At 40.9% G+C, this 17281-nt stretch overlaps 1 protein-coding gene and 1 long non-coding RNA gene across 4 annotated transcripts in view; one reads left to right on the top strand and one right to left on the bottom strand.

The window, feature by feature from the left end:
* Positions 1-17281, bottom strand: part of FOXO3 (forkhead box O3) — a 110409-nt gene that overhangs the window by 90322 nt on the left and 2806 nt on the right. The gene's annotated exons all lie outside the window — the stretch shown is intronic.
* LOC310841055 lies at positions 2696-16646 on the top strand. Its single transcript, XR_014562306.1, has 3 exons — positions 2696-4391; positions 4580-10969; positions 11090-16646. It is a non-coding gene; the product is annotated as an uncharacterized lncRNA (long non-coding RNA).

The raw sequence follows: 17281 nt of genomic DNA, 5'->3' as shown, positions 1-17281 counted from the left end.
CCCTGACAACTTGAAATTATATTAGCAGAAATCAGGAAGAATCTCACTAAATCACATAACCACATGTGATCAACCTGTTCTTCGGATTGGGAAAGCCAGAAGCTACTCTATTGGCTTTAATAAAATAAAATGTGTGGCAAGCCCTAAACACATCCAAATGGAAAGCAATAACAAGTAGGTTATTTTCATGGTGCATGTTTCTGCATGTCCCCAGCTTCCCTGATTTGGCAAACTACTTTCAAGTAAACACTCCTGAAAAGAATGAATGGGAAGGGCAATTGGAATGAAGGACTCTGGTTGCAGTGTTCTAATGCGAAAAACAACAGGACCTGTATCAGTTCCAGTTTTGTTCTTTCGAAGAGTTCCAAGCAGAGTGTAACAGCACCACTCTTCTGTATGGGAAAGCTGTTATATAAAATGAATATAAGCTATTATATAAAATGAAACAAACAAGACAACTACTGATAGAAAGCAAACCTCCTCTGCCACTCTGCAAAATGTTAACAGTGGTGGATAACATCCTGTTTTTAACTGGATTTGTATATGATAAACAGTTGGAGAAAAATGCTACATAAAATCAGAGATTCAGTCTATAGACTTTCAATCTTTGGGAGAAAATTTAATGGCTGACTGAAGAATTTCACCCAGGATGTGTCTAAAAGGTCTGAGTTTAAACCTCTTTACAAGTGCAAAACATGTATCCTCTACATTCAATGTTAAGCTTGCTTCTTTTTTAAACAGAACAGAGATTAATCACGGGACTTGAGAGACTCGTGAACATTCTTCTTGTAATGAACCACCATTGTGAAGTTTGTAATTTCTTTTGTCAAGTTGTTAATAAATGACTCGGGATATTAAGTAGCTACATTATGTTTACACCAAAATTAGCAACTCTAGCTAAGTGCTTCAGATCAACAAAGATAAACAGTGGCTATTATTCCAATATCTGAATGCAGAAATAAAACCATGGGTCACAACTCATGGCACAGTAAGATAGTCAGCCCTTGATACGCAGATTATAACTGCAGTCGCGTGATCTGTTGAAATGCAGTTTCATTCTTGAAAACAACTGGAAAACATTTACATTTTATATTTTATTCCCTGCTCCCCCACCCCACTAAAAACTCCTCCCATTGTTCACTTTCACTGAAACCAGCAAAGCTATCTATTTCTCTACCCCCATGAATCCCAAGAGAGAAAGGCTTTCCTCCTCTCCGGAGAGTCAAGACAGCAACAAAGATAATGGAAGCCAGTTTGACCTACCCATCTCAGGAAGCAATCTCCAGTACAAAGAGACAGACAGATTTTTCAGAGCTTCTATGTTTGGTTGACAACTGAGCTCTACAGATATTCTACCCCCAAATACGTATATTGAATATGGGGTGGAACATGGCTAATTCTCCTGGGCATTTAGTGTTAATGTGAAAGGACTGTGCATGAGATGGGCCCTTCCACATGCTTGGGGACTACGACAGGCTCAGGGTTCCCAGTTGTGAGAAAGAGATCTGTGTACATACAGAACTCTCTCATAAATGCCAAATACGGGGCCACAGGAGGATGTCAAGCCACATCCGCACTCAATATTTAAAGCGCTGTGATACCACTTTAACAATCATGGCCTCCCCCCAAGGCTCTTGGGAAGCGTAGTTTTGCCACCCTTGACAAGGTTTGGTTCCCAGGATCCCGTAGGGGAAGCCATGAGTGTTCAGGTGGTATCATGGGGCAACATTCAGCAAAATATTTCCACTAGGCGCAAGGATAAGCACTAGAGCAACAGGAATGCCCTTCTTCCTTGCTCTGCATGCGCTCAGCACCATCCACAAATGGTGGGTTGGGGAGATGGAACTCAGCAGTTGGTGCAAGGGGAGAAGAGACGGAGAAAAGTCAGTTGCATTGAGCTTTAAATTTATAACGCAGATCTAGTCTCAGACTCTCGGGCAATGCTAATAAGCACAGTTCTGCTCCCCTCATCACACGTTCAGTTAATTCCTGAGGTGAGGGAAGGTGTCTTCTTATGAATCCTAAAATGCTTCAGTTCACATCACACAGAAATATGCCTTGCTCCTCCTGTTCCCTGCTTATAAAACATTTTGAAATATGTTTACGTCCTAAAGGACAGAAAAACATACCTCAGCAGAAGGCTAATATCGACTAGGGCTGCAGTCCTAACGCCACATACCTGGCAGTAAGCCCTACAGAATTCATGTGTTAGGATTGCCACTTAAGAGATGGAACTCAGCAGTTGGCCTCTTCATATGCAATCCAGCCCATATATTTTGCAAAACACTTAACAAAACATTCAGTGGGTGGGTGTTTACTCTCGCATCCACCCTTTTGGGAAAGTCCCCAATTCCTATACTCTCCATGTCCTTTAGTCGGTCCTAAAGCTGACATATCTCCCAACACAGAGCCCCCCATTTCTACTGGTGGGGAAGCAGCCTTTTTACATATAAGAAGCAGGGTGCACCTTCTATTTACCCTAGCTACTAAGCAATCCTCGAAAATGTGTCAAGGTAATACATGCTACTTATCAAAATTGCTAATCACACCTCATTTCCTAGTTTAGACAAAAGGTTAGAAAGTATAGCATGTGGTAACAGTCAGGCAAACATACACAAATAAAACAGCATGAACTCACAAAAGAAATGCATAAATGGAGAAAATGAGGCTTTTAATGGAATATATATAACATTTTGTTGGGTTCAGGATTAAGAGAAAATGGTCCTAAAGCGAGATCGGAGAAATCCTGACATACTGGGATTTCTAATGATTAACTATTTTATACTTTTTAAAAAAGTATTTATAGAGATCATCCCTCGTGTTGCAGGGGATACGCTAAACTCCTCACCATTACGAAGGCATGCTACCATTACACACATTTTTTACAATGACAGATTTTTTAAAAACCTTTCCCCCTAGGCATGTCAACGCACAGACATCATGGGGCAGATCTAAAACCATAGCAAAAGCACACATCCTTAGAGTTCAGTTTATCAGGGGACCCCACGCAACATGTTAAGAACTTATCAAGAGCCTGACGGGTGCCTCCAGCCTTGATAGAGGATGCCGTGCTGTCTATCTTTGCTATGTTTGGGGAACCCGATAGTTCCAAGGCCCGATTAACATACTGAATGAAAGTGATATAACTCTTTAAGGGGCCTTCAGGTACTTAAATGCCCACTATAGCCTTACTTATTGATTTATATACCACTCAACTGCCAAGGTTTGTAAGCAGTTTATAAGTATACAACCAATTACAAAAAAAAACACACTAAATAAACAGACACAATTAAAATAGATAATATAACAATTCCATCAAAACCTTAAAATAAATAGCTACAATTTAATTCAAATGTCCAATAAAACAAACCAATTAAAATAGCACAATTAAGAGTTTAAAAAGCAATTAAAAGAATTAAAAACAAGAGGTTCAGGTCAGGAAAATGCTTGGCTAAACAGATGTGTCTTCAGAAAGCCAATACCAGCAGATCCTTCGTATTTCAGCAGGGAGAGCAATCCACAACACTGGCACCACCAGTGAAAAGGCCTGTTTTGTCACAAGCCAATAAGCCAGGATGAAACCAACCAGGCTCCATGTATTTTCAGGTAACCTGTCTTTCATTCTAATCATTTTTATTTGTGTATGCCCATGGCTTATTTTAAACTAGTTTGACTATATAATGTTTAGTTCATACTCTTCAATATTAATCAATGGGTCATTTTAACTTTCATGCACATACATGGGCACATGTGAATGAGACACTAGGTTTTTCTCTAGAAGAGAAAGTAGTTCTACATTTATAGTCTACAAAATCTTTATATACAGTTTAGTATCCAGTTACATTCAATCTTGGAACATATAATTAACAACAATAATCACTTACATGGCACTTTTGGTACATGCTATAATCTCCTTCCTTTTTTTTAATTTAAAGGCTATGGCATTAAATTGAGGGGGGGTACCAAATTGGTTTTGATAATAAAATTATTTTAGGCCCCTTTCATGCCTCTCCAAAGAAAGGCAACTTAAAGTAACATTGTGCAATAGCAACACACAGCCCTGGAGACACCACCACAGAATAGTCCATCAGGCTTTAAGTGGACAATGCGTAGGCTTCAACATTAGTGTATGCAGTGAGGAAGTAAAGAGAAATGTGGTCCCTCCCATGCTTCACACATATGGGGGGAAACAATGAAATGGTTTGAGAATGAGAACTTAGTTCCTTTAGGGAACATCTCTCACAGAACACAGCATGGATTCATACGGCACACTTGCTAGATTTGAAATGTCTGAAGCAGCCCTTAGCACCCAGTGGCACTGATTGTCACACAACGCTTAGATGCCTGGCTACATGTTCCAGCTGCTCCTGTCAGAAACTGGCCGCTTAAGAGTCCTGAAGATCTCCTTTCAAGTAGCTTGGAGCACTAGCCCAACCTAACCTTTCCCCACCCTCCCAAGAAGGTAAAGGAGTTCCAGGAAAACAGAGGAGAAGGGAACAGCTCCTTGCCCAGAGGAAAGTCAGTCTCCACCTTGCTTGCAGGTGGGCTCTTTAAAACAATCTGGTGTTTATTGGGGAAGCAGCAGAGAAGAGTTGTAATTTGCAAATTGACTGCATTTCACTGAATAAAACCAGAAGATTAAAAGAAGAAAGAATGAATGAAATTCCTCTCAAGGAAGCAGTTCCTTCCTACGCCTTTTGTTTTCCAAAGGTTCCTTTGCCTTCCTGGGAGGACAGGGAAAGGCAGAGGTAGCGTCTGAGCCGTTCTTCCATTGGTGACCCCTGCTTGTTGATGCCAGGACCAGGCAGTTGGGTCTAGCGGCCATTTTGTTTTCTACAATGCTCCCAATGTAGTGGTGATCCAGGGCACTGTGGGAAATTTAAATGGTTGCTAAACACAGCTTCCTGGTGATGCTCATAGTCCTGGACCAGGCGCTTTTCTTTTTTATGTATTGCAGCAAGCCCTGCTGGAGCAGTGGGCCATGGCAGTTGCCCAAGGATACCAGGTACTAAAGCCATTGTGTCCAGCCTTCCCTGCCCATTGAGAGAAAGATCATCAGGCTTCTGAACAATCCGCCCACAAGAGCAGCTGTAATGTGTATCAAGCTCTAAAACAGCAGGAAATGAGAATTTAATGAATCTTCGGAGTGTTTCTATGTCCATAAGGAAAGCTACAGACACAAAAAGGCTCTGAAAAAAAGCAGAGGGCTGTCCCACTGGGCCTCAGAATCAATCACACACAATCATTGAAATTAGGAAAAAGCACCTGGGCATCCCATAGCAACAACTAAAGCCACTTTAACTGAAAAGCAAGACAATTCATGGAGAGAAGTGACATGGCCATGGAGGGAAGTCTTACATCATCAGAAGACATTTTAAAAGATACACATGTTTTGTTAAAACCCACATTATTCAACATTTTGCATTTCCTACTGTCACACTACAACCCACTGCAATGGATTTTGGCAAATGTGTAGCAGCTCTTAAACATCATGTGCAAAATAGATGGATGGCAACCAAGCTTCTACACTTGTTTAGGACATGTGGGCAGGGTGGGCAAGGGGTGATTTAATCAGTTTATTCAACTTTCAGAACCACTTCCTGTGTGTGCCTTAGAACTGTATGCCCTATGTTGCTCAATAATTTCCCATTTATTTCTCCTTCAAACTCTTCAACATTCAGTTCCAGAAGCCGAGAGAAGAGTTGGCTTCTCCCAATGAAAACCTATTTGACTATTTCTAGGCTCAGCAACTAATCCATCCTTCAGTAAGAGAAATCCCTGCAGCCCCACTAGCCAGAACCAAGTAAATTCATCTCATGGTTTTCTTACAGTGCCAGAGCTGCATTTTATCATCTTACAGACCGTAAGCTCTATCAGGCAGGGGTTGCTCTCCCACCCTCCCTGATCATTCAGCGTTGAGCCCACAGTTGCTGCTCCATACAAAGAACCATGACTCAGCATGGCCTGGAAGAACTAAAGCCAAGAATGCATTAAAGTGTATTGATAAAGTCAGAGCAAAAGTCCACAGCCAAATGTTATACAGTATTCCATTTTCATACACAAATGACCAAACCAGCTTTTTTCCCTAGTAGCTGGAAATGGTAAGTGGAATGAAAGGGAAGGCCCAATTCACAGAACCAAACTAGAATCATAAAATTGTAGACTTGGAAGGGACCCCACAGGACATCTAATCCAACCCCCTGCAATGCAGGAATCTCAACTAAAGCATCCATCACAGATGATTTGTCGAACCTCTGCTTAAAAACCTCCAAGGACAGACAGTCCACCACCTCTCCCAGGAGTCTGCTCCACTGATGAACAGCTCTTACAGTCAGAAAGTTCTTCCTGATATTTAGTCAGAATCTCATTTCATGTACCTTGGTTCTATTGATTCGGGTCCTAGGCTCCAGAGCAGGAGAAAACAAGCTTGCTCCTCCCTCCATGTGACAGCTCTTTAGATATTGGAAGATGGCTAACATATCTCCTCTCAGCCTCCTCTTTACCAAGCTAAACATTACCCAATTCCCTCGACTGTTCCTCACAAGGCTTCGTTTCCAGACCCTTGATTATCTTGTTTGCCCTCTGCACACATTCAAGCTTGTCAATATTCTTCTTAAATTGTGGTGCCCAGAACTGAACACAGTACTCCAGGTATGGTCAAACAAAGCCAGAATGGAGTGGAACTATTACTTCCCTTGATCAGGACACTATACTTCTGTTGATGTAGCCTAGAAGAACAGTAGTGTGGTTTTTTTGCCGTTGCATCACACTGTTGACTCATGTTAAGTTTGTGCTCTACTAAGACCCCTAGATCATTTTCACATGTACTACTGGCAAGCAAGTATATTTGTGCAGCTGGTTTTTCCTAAGTGTAGAACCGTACATTTGTCCCTATTGAAATTCATTTTGTTAGTTTTGGCCTAGTTCTCCAATCGGTTAAGGTCATTTTGAATCCCAGCAGCATTGCACCCCTCCTAGTTTGGTGTCATCTGCAGATTTGATGAGCAGCCCGTCAAGTCCTTAACATGTATATGTTTATTGACAAATGGGGGGAACCACCCAAAGCCATTAAGGATATATTATTTATTATGTTAAGCAAGATGCAAGTTGCATTCCAGTTGTTGTTGCATGGTGTCGCTTTTTTGAAACAGAAGCTTTAATACACACACACCTAAATATACCAGCAGTCCTTGTCTCAAACAGGGAAGATAAATAATGTATAGAATAATTAGGCTTCTGATATAAAACAAAATAAAGCAAATGATCTGCTTGTTTATTCAACTGTATATAAAGAAACTCCACCAACTTTACAGGGTTAGAATATACATGGTGCCCTGTTCATGTAGAAAAGACCAAATACTGTTTTCCATCAAGTTGGAGATGGGGGTGGAAACAGAATTACCCAGGTGATGCACACAGTACTTAAAGCTTTTTCAAGAAATTTTCTAATTTCTATGTCATATGAAAGTGGCTGGCACTCTTGGTTATAGGGAAGTGATCAATACGAGATAGTGGGGAATAAATATTGCCTCCTGATAGCAGCAGTTATTAACATAAATCAAGTTAATAAAGACAACTACAGATGTGCTTGTTTAATGAAACTTTTTTTTTTTTTTGCAATGCAGCACTCTGCTAATAGTGGTTGAATACTTTGTCTTTAGAACTCAAGCTGTGATAATGACCAGTTAAAGGAAGCTCCTCCCTCCCATCCTGATTGATTGGGATGTGGGTGGGTGCGTGGGTGTGGGTGTATGCATGCATGCATGCATGCAGAGAGAGAAATTAGTCTAAGAAAGAGTGCTTCTCTGCCCCTTGTCAGTTATAAAAACCAAGCTTCTTGTATATACTATTACTACTACTCCTCTGTTGACTTCTGAAATATCCAACAGTTCTCCTTAAGGCAGATTGCTGTCTGCTTACTACCTTTACCATTCAGCTGCTTCTTTCCATTCTCACACAAATATTACCCAAGTTATTTTGGGGTAAAAACCATTCTACCCAAGTTATTTTTGGGAGTAATTCACGCAGGAATGTTCCCCTCTCTATTCCAGAGCTTTGTTATGAGTTACAGCAACCGAGAAACCTTGATTAAGGAAACAACAGTGAGAATGGCAAAAATTGCATGGAAATAAGCTGAAGTGTCACCTTAAATAAGGCGACTTGACAAAATTACCAAAAGGGAAAACGTTCCCAGAACATTCATTTCCACATAAAGCAAGAATGTTCAGCCCTTCCGTTCTCAAACCCTTGGATCTTTTAGAACCAGAAGCTACAGTCTTTTTTCCTTCACCCTCATCAGCTATTCAAAGGAGTGTGCAGATACTGAGTCATATAAATAAATCACTGTGGGACGGCTTGGAAATGTGTAGGTGAGTGTTAAAATAGCTTGCACATATGTTTATTAAAACGTAGACGGTATGAAGGATCTGGAGATATTTACTGTATTGTATTGCTGTGCTTAATGCTAGGTTAGATAACATTCTATCAGGGTATGGGAGAACAGAAGGAAAAAAACAGGCCTGCTGCTGAAGAAACTGGCAAAATCTTAATTATGTTAGAGGAAATGTAATTTAATACTAACCAAAGCTGACTAGCCATTTCTCGCTTCATCTTCCATGCCTACAAAAACTCATCTAAGGAGCCCATGCTTCTGCCATATAAAATAAAACAACAACGACATTGCTTAAGGAAAAGAGAACATGCTGCACCCCATCTTTATCCCCACTACACTGGAGCAAACTCATTTTGTCCTGCATAAATAACAGATATAAGCAATAGGCTTTAACCAGATTCCTCAAACAATGACATCAGCATGGGATCTATCAATGGCAGTAAGTATCTTCAAGCTCTCCCTAAGACAATTCCCTTCCTCGAGTTCTTCACAAATGGTATGGATCTTGTATGTCCAGCTAAGCTTTGGCACAGAAAAGCTCAGCACAGTACAAGACTTCACCCTCCTTAAGAGAACCTTTCCTCCCTCTGTATCCTCTGACATATGCAGAAGAGTGACCCTGAGCTTTGGAGCATGTCCGAGTCCAGTGTCTTATGGGATATATCAACATACATACATGCATACACTCATCCCCAAAACCTCTAGCCTGTGCTGAAGACTTAGGGGAGGGAAAGGATTGGTGGCAAACACAAATAACAGTTAGTTACTGAGACAAGCCAAATGTTTTGGATCCTTGCCTATAACAGCATAATGGTATGATCTACAACCTTGCACTAGCAAAGCAGGAAGTAGATGCCTTCTCCTAAGCAGGCATTTGAAAATGTAACAAATAAATCTCCCTCTACGACAGATGAGGTGCTTCCAAACATGGGCTATTAAGAAGCAAATAATTACCACTGCAATGCCAGTGGAGTGGCAACTTATAATTTCCAGGCCTCTGGAATCCAAATGACATTCTGCAGCCATCTGGGTAACCCCCATTCTCCCAGTCTCAAGAACTGATGGGGACAAAGGATTAATTTCTCTTCTCCCACCCTCAGCTGCCCTTTAGAATGAGAAAAAGAAATAGAAAAAAAGAAATGCAATTTGAACAGTAAAAAATTAAAGAGAGTTGATTCCTAAAGGGGAGAGAGGAACTACAATGAAGGAAATGTCTCTACCATAACCCAGTGCTTCTAGTTGTTGAACTACAGCTCCCATCATCCCTAGCAACTGGGTGTGCTGACTGGGGCTGATGGGAGTTGGAGTCTGGACAGCCAAAGGTTTCCCACTCCTTCCATAATCTGTGCAGGCCATAACTGGTCCTGAACCCACAGAACAGCTGCACAATGGGTCATCTACAACTGGAGAAGTTGAGCAACTGTTCCACTGTGTTAAAAAGTGGGGTTGTCTAAGCTTTTGGGGGGGACCCTAGAAACTAAACAATAAAATAAATAAGGACCATGTTTTGACTACACCATTACTGAGATGCCTCATAAAAAGAAAGTAACTACTTCACAGTAAATGCCCAGTGTGAAAGCAGGCATGATATCTGTTTAATATGGTATCCGTCAGGGATGCTCGCCCTATGGTAAGAATTGGACTCTGTGACCCACTGAGAGCAGCTTTAGGTATATTCATATACACAGATACAGGAGTGCTAGTGCAATCTGCTCATACTTTCTGTACTTGCCCGGATCATCAACTCCTGAAGATGCCTCTATTACAGATGTGTGCTGTATTATGCTCTCACAGGGAAGTCATAGGAAACTGGTTTATTATATGTACATAATGTATGTGCCAAAATCCAACATCAACCTTTTCTCTTGGTTTGATGTATTCTTTATTTATAATTTCTTCATTCTGCAACCAATGTGTAAAGTGAGAAGACAAATACCTGCCATAAACAAAGCTGTTACACGTATACAAATGCTTTCAGGTCCCATACTTGTAGCCATATGCTATTTAGACAGTAACTGATTAGCACCAAGTATATTGTTTCCTGTGTTCTCGAAGCTACTAAAATGAGTTTCACCAAACTGTGGGAGGCAGTGGAAGACAGGAATGCCTGGCGTGCTCTGGACCATGGGGTCACAAAGATTCGGACACGACTAAACGACTAAACAACAACAACATATTGTTTCCTGTGGTTATTACTACATTTCCAGACAAGCAAATGGGAGGAATGATAACCCTAGACCTATTTAGCTTGCCAGGTGAAATAATAACCCTGCTCCTTGCCCTGTGCAATGTTCTGTCCTGACCCTTCCTGGGCCAATTGGGTGGGGGTTGAGCGGATGTCCTTGTGCAAGTGTCCTCTGAAAAGAGTCATTAGTTGGATCCTGCCGATTACTTTCAACTGCGTACCATCAAGAAAGATGGTGGCTGTTGGTGGAGGCCACCAAAAATTATTCCACCTGGCAGTAACTCCTCACAGAAGCCATAACGACGTAGGAACATGGAGAGTCATATGACAGAGCCAATCAGAAACATGCAGCTGTGTCGCAAATAATTCTTCACATATTGGCCTTTCTCCAGGTTCACACACTCAATCAGGTGAGGTGGGTGGCATTGTGGCAGAGGTCTTAGAGCCCTGGTTACAAAATGCCCTCCCCAGAGAAACTGACCTTTTGTGTGTGTGTGTGTGGGCGCGCACAGCGCACCATTCTCCCAGGCCTTTTAATGTGAATTTTCAGTGCATTTTAGATTTCTGGCACTTAGTAAATTTTGTTGATGGTTTTACTGCTTTGTATGTTTGCTGTGCTGGTTTTATGTGGTTTTTCTGATTGTATGCAGATGTTACAGTTATTATAATGATATTCTGCTGGTTACTTTTTTATAGCATCTTACTTATTTTAATCTTAGCAAACTGCCCAGACAGTTCAGGTATGTGGGCACTATAAAGTGTAAGTAATAGTTGTTGTTGTTGTTATTGGTGTCCCACATGCTAAACAGCTCACAAATGTTACAATCCCCATATGAAGGATGTAACTTTTAAAATGGACCACAGAGTTAATACAAGATACACACAAATGGAAACACTGGGAGACACACTGCAATTTGCCTTTCCTATTGGTTATAGCTATTACTGTTAGCTATTGCAATGCTTTGTTATCTATGCAGCACTATGTAACAATAACCACATATGGTCAAATATAAAATGTGGCAATTCTAGGTCTTTCAAAAGTAAGTAGCTTGATGCACTATAAGCTTAGGTATGGACCGGACAATTAATTCACCTTCACCCAAACGGCTGCATGTTAAACATGTTACCTGCAAATTCCTCAGTAATGAACCAGATGCCTTATATATTTCTGCAAATTTATTGTGCAATTTTGTTATTTACACATTACAAGACGACAGTCTATTTATTTGTATCATTGATTATCATTATCCTTTTTTAAACCCATAAAAGTTTTTTTTGGGGGGGTGGGGATAGAGCAGTCTGTTTGTTGTAGACTAGTATCTCACACACTCCAAGTAAAAAATGTTCCAAATCATTAAGATGTGTCCTTTTCAACACAGAGAACTTCAAAGTGGTGCACTTCTGAAGTAGTACATAAACATTCTCAGTGCAATGAATCTGCTTAATAATTTGATTTTTAAAACTAAGTCCAAGCTAAGAGTACAGAATCTAGAAAAAACAGCAACTAAAAAAACTTAGCTATAAGGTCCCGTACTTTCTCTGCCATAGCCATCATGTTTGTGTGATCAGCTCTGACCCATGGAGGTACAAGTCTAAACGAATACTTGTTTCTCCATTGTTCTACATAAACCAGGGAAATTACTCAGATTACTCTGAAGCAAGGCACACAAGGCCAAGACTGTGCTGACGGTTTGGATATGACCAGTACCTGGAGGGCAATCGTCTGAGAACCACATCTACACCACTTGAGTCCATGACAGACAGAAGGCAGGATAGAAAGGTAAGAAAATTAATGTTTTTTTTAAAGAAGGCTTTCCAATACTTTCCCATGGGCAGTTCATAATTTGTTTCTATTAGATGAGAAAATGCCTTGCGGATAAAAGATAGTAGCATCTATTTCGGCCTGCCCAAGTTCCCTAAAAACAAACAAGATTTCACAGGTCTAGTTTGGTCTCCTCTTCCAGTAAGGTCATGTTAGAGGTTATTGCAAAATTTCTGAACTAACATATCACCAAGTATCCAGGGATCCAAGTTTTTAACATTTTAATTAGCTCAAAGTACCAGTTAAGGCTGCTCATAAATGAAATCAATATCAAATTAAAATTATAAATGGTTAGAAATGTTTCAACTATGCTTAGCAATCTAATTAATGTAAGCACTTTGCTGCATGGTCTAGAGTATGCTGCTATTGAAATCAATGAGCATAAATTTAGTACAGTCCTCCATGTTGCTACATGTTGTTGTTTTAACCGATCCTCTGTAGCCCATTTGATATGAAAGTTTTCTTAAGGCAGCAGCTTAAAAGGCTTTGGCACTACAGATTGGACTCCAAACAACTACATCTGCTAACGATGCAGGCTCTGTCAGAAGAGCAACAACTGACATCCCACGTCTAAACTTTATGGCATTTTTATGGTGAATTTATGATAACTCTTGGAAATGCAGCACATGATGCAAAAATACACATGTATTTTATGACATAACCACTCCCTTCTTTTAAACTGCTGGACATTATATATTATTAGTAGTATTGAATTATGAGATCCTTCCATGTTCGGTTCATGACGATTGAAAGCCCTTCATTTGTATTTAAGTTTCTACTGGTGTGTCCTACAGAGAAGTTGGGACACATGAAAAGGTTACTAATAGAAACTTTGTGGTGCCTAACTAACTTCCAAATGACTTGTTTCCACTGAACAGCCTACATTCTGTTTTATTCCCATTAAATGAAAATATTTAAGAGGAAAACAGTTTCATTGTAAATTTAAAAGAATTCTGAATGCATGGACTCATTCATGCCTCTGAGATGGATACTGTAGGTGTATAAAATCTTTGTACATGGGATCTGCATCAGGCAAGTACAATAGGCAACATTTGAGCAAATGCAAAAAGTCACGGCATTTATTCTTGGCCACTGTAATAGAAAATAAATCTGCTATGGTTCTGTGTTGTATCAACACCTTCTTTCCATATTTATTACCTGTATATATATATATATATATATATCATGTGAAAACACAGTCACATATTAAATATGAAAGAAAATATTTTCTTGCTGTTCTTCAACTGTGTAAAAAAACTCAGGGCCACTTCACCATAAATTACAAAATATTCACTCAATAGGCACATTCATGAAGGAAATAACATGACTCAGTCGGTACAGCGTGCATCTCTTAATATCTGAGCTGTGTCCCATGTCAGGCAAAATAATTCCTGCATTGCAGCGAGTTAGACTAGATGACCCTCACAGTCCCTTTCCAACTCCGCAATTCTAAAATTCTAACGTGCACACAGGTGTGCCACATGACCATGGCAGATTAACTACATGTACAGATGCACTGGGTGTGATCGCTATTACACCGGAGATGCAAATTGTTTACTTTGTAGGGAAAAAAGTGTTGTGCCTGCCAATACAGGAATTTAGTAATGCATGAAGTGGTTCCTATTTTATGTGTTTATGGATGGGGACAGACCTTAGGGTAGACCCACGGAAATTAATGGCTATGATTAACTTAGGTTAATTAATTTCAGTGGGCTGACTCTGAGAAGCACTAGAATTAAATACAATCTTTTCAAAGGGAGTTGAGGGTGGTACGACAGAGGCATCATCAGTTACGTAGTGCACACATACATTTCTTTTGTCCTACCAATAGTTCTGGTCAAACAGGTTTTGCTGGCTCTTGGAGGTCTACAAAACCTTGCAGAACCTGTGAACAAAGACAATAGAGGTGCGTACACCATGTGCAATAATATGCCTCTGTCATAGCATCCACATCTCCCTGGGTGAAGGCTGGTCATCTCCAGTGCAAATCGTCATCTTTTGCTTTGCTGGCTTAGCACTTTCTTTACACAGAACAAATGGTTCAGCAGGAACTGAAAAGAGGAGGGACAGAGAGATATGGGTTTTCAGAGCAACTTTTACTCAATTATCATGTTTTCATTAAACCCTCCCTCCAAGAAACTCAACGGGGGTTGCAAGTTGAAAGAGAGAAGATGGACAGAACTGGGGGTCATCCAGTGAAGTTGAAAATTGGCAGAGTCACGGGGATAGTGAATAGGTCTTCACATGGTACAGAGTTAAAATATGGAATTCACTTCCACAAGATATAGTGACAGCCACCAACTTAAAGGGCTTTAGAAGGGTATTAGACAAATTCATGGAGGAGGAGACTACCAATGGCTGCTAGTCATAAAGTCTATATTGCTTCTATTATCATAAGTCGGATGCCTCTAAATATCAGCTGTTGATGTGGAGAATGCTATTGTGCTCGTGTCCTGCATTGTGGCTTCATGGACACCTGGTTGGTCACTGTGAGAACAGGATGCTGAACTAGATAGGTTTGGTCCTGCATGGCATGTTCTTCCCGTGGCAATCCACCATGGCCTGTGGCTGGGTGGCATGAAGGGAGAAAGGGCAAAATGACTATTATTTTCTTCCACCCTTCCTCAAGATGCTCAAGGCAACTTACATGGTTCTTCCTCTGCCGATTCCAGTTTATGTGGTAGGTTAGCATTTTAAACCCCAACAGGGAAAAGGCTTTGGAATGGGAAAATGGCAGTAAAGACAAAGGTAAGCACTCTCAGGTGCCTCCTCCTAAGAAGCTTTTTAAGAAAATTAAAATAAAATATGAGGACTGGAGTTCCAGTACACAATTATCTGTGCATAATGTGCAGCTGGCCCCCAAGCGGCAAACCCTATATAAGCTTCAACTGTGTCCTCAGCTTCAATGTGCCATGAGTGTGATCCTATGCATATTCAGTGGAGCAGATGTCCCATCTTGTTCAACGAGGCTTACTCCCAAGTGAACACACAAAACCACAAGATGATATCCAATGTTAGTTATGGTCATATTCAAAGCAGACCCAGTGAAATCAGTGGACTTAAGTCCACTGATTTCAGTGGGTCTACCCTAAGTATGAATTAATCAAATTTCACTCACATTCACTGGTACTTCCTTCCGAAAAAGCATGTGCAGGAGCAGAATCCTATTAATCTGTGGCATAGAAAGCTGCCTTTGTAGACCATTAAGATTCTTGGCACTTCATGGTTTAAGAGACAGGAGGACCTTCCAGGGTTGAACTTGGGACCTTCTGAATGGAAAGCATGTGCTGTGCCACTACGGTGCAGACATTCGCTGGTGGGGCTCAAACACCCAGCCACTGTAAGTCACTGGCAGCAGCTGCTGATGGTCGCAAGCTGCCTTATACCAAATCAGACCATTAGACCAACTAGCTACAGTGACTGGCGAGAGCTGCGCAGGTTTTCAGACAGGAGTCCTTCCTATCCCTACCTAGAGCTGTTAAAGACCAAATCTGGGACCCTCTGCATACAAAGTCATAGTGCCTGACCATTACAAAACTTTTGCCTTGTCTAAGCAACTACCTCTAAGAAGCATGGGTGATTTAAGTAGAATGGTTTATATTTGTAATACTAGCAGATGGAAGCATTTCAAAAAGTGCCAGTGTTCCACATCCCATTTATGTGTTAAAATGTCACCAGCAACAAAAGACGGTATGTGAGTACAAACAGGAGTTATAATTCCTAGCTCAAGTTATTGTATAGCACTATTAAAAAGGCTGTGGGGTGCCTTTTACGTACCGATGCACGGAATGCCATAATCTGTGTGGCTATTTAATGTGGAAAAAATAGCTATCCAGTTCACCCCACTAGCAACAGATACTGCTTTCTATAACTCTTCACTATTTAGCATCTTGAGGTTCTGGGTTTGTTTGCTTTTTAAAAATACTATCCTGTCCCCTCTAGATGCACTTATTTACATTGCTTGCTATTTAAAAGTGTTCTTAATTTCTATTTCTTGGGTCTTGTCTTTTGCTGAACAAAGGAATTTAAAATGTAAAATAAAAGACTGTGGCAGTGTAAATACACAAATATTGAGAAATACAAAAAGCAAGCGATGTCCTCACCTATTTTTTAGCTCAGTAGGTTCAGAGGCTGATGCATGCATATAATCCCATCAAACAAAGGACAGTCTCCCACATGGCAGATTTAAACAGGGGATTGTTTTGCTTCCCTATCTGCTGAACAGTACCGATTCCACAGTTTAGGGGGAACTGTTTAGGGGAAGTCTTGGCTACTAGAAAATAGATAATGGGCAACAAGCACAAACACACCACTATGTAAATAGACACGCCACTGACATACTCTTGCTCATTTCTGGCATAAGTTAGAAGCTTCCTGCTTTGCTAACACAGGAGGGGACCACAGGTCGCCTTTGACTGAGAAGACATTGGTCTAGCTTAGGCAGCAGCAGGTGCTGGGATCAGAGCCTAAGCCAGGCAAAGTAAAGGTGCTCTTAAAGAACCCTTATGGACTGATCCTGAAGCAGGATCCATGGGAGAGAGGCGCTGATGTTTCCTCACAACACCTTGAAGGTCACCCTTGCAGAGGACAGCAAAGAACTAGTTTTGGAAAGTTGTTCTGCAATTGCCCCACCACACCCTGCGGATGGGACCAACCAGGCTTAAAGCCTAGGGGAGAAGGGGAGATTCGCAAGGCTGGGGTGCACTGCATGAGAGAAATGTCCACGCAGTCACCTTTTTCACTCGGGCATCTCCTTCAGCTCCTACCAGCAGCAGGCTATAATCTAGAAATGTGGGTTAGTTGATGATGTGGGTCAAGTGTGTTTGGTGGTGGTTTCTGTGTGGTTTCTTTTTTAAGCTCTTTATTTAGGCTTGTCGATCTT

This window comes from Podarcis gaigeae (genome assembly GCF_964106915.1).
Source record: "Podarcis gaigeae genome assembly, chromosome: 3".
Lineage (NCBI taxonomy): Eukaryota > Metazoa > Chordata > Lepidosauria > Squamata > Lacertidae > Podarcis > Podarcis gaigeae.
The sequence above is the reverse complement of the archived record's forward strand: the minus strand, read 5'-3'. Positions and strand labels throughout refer to the sequence as shown.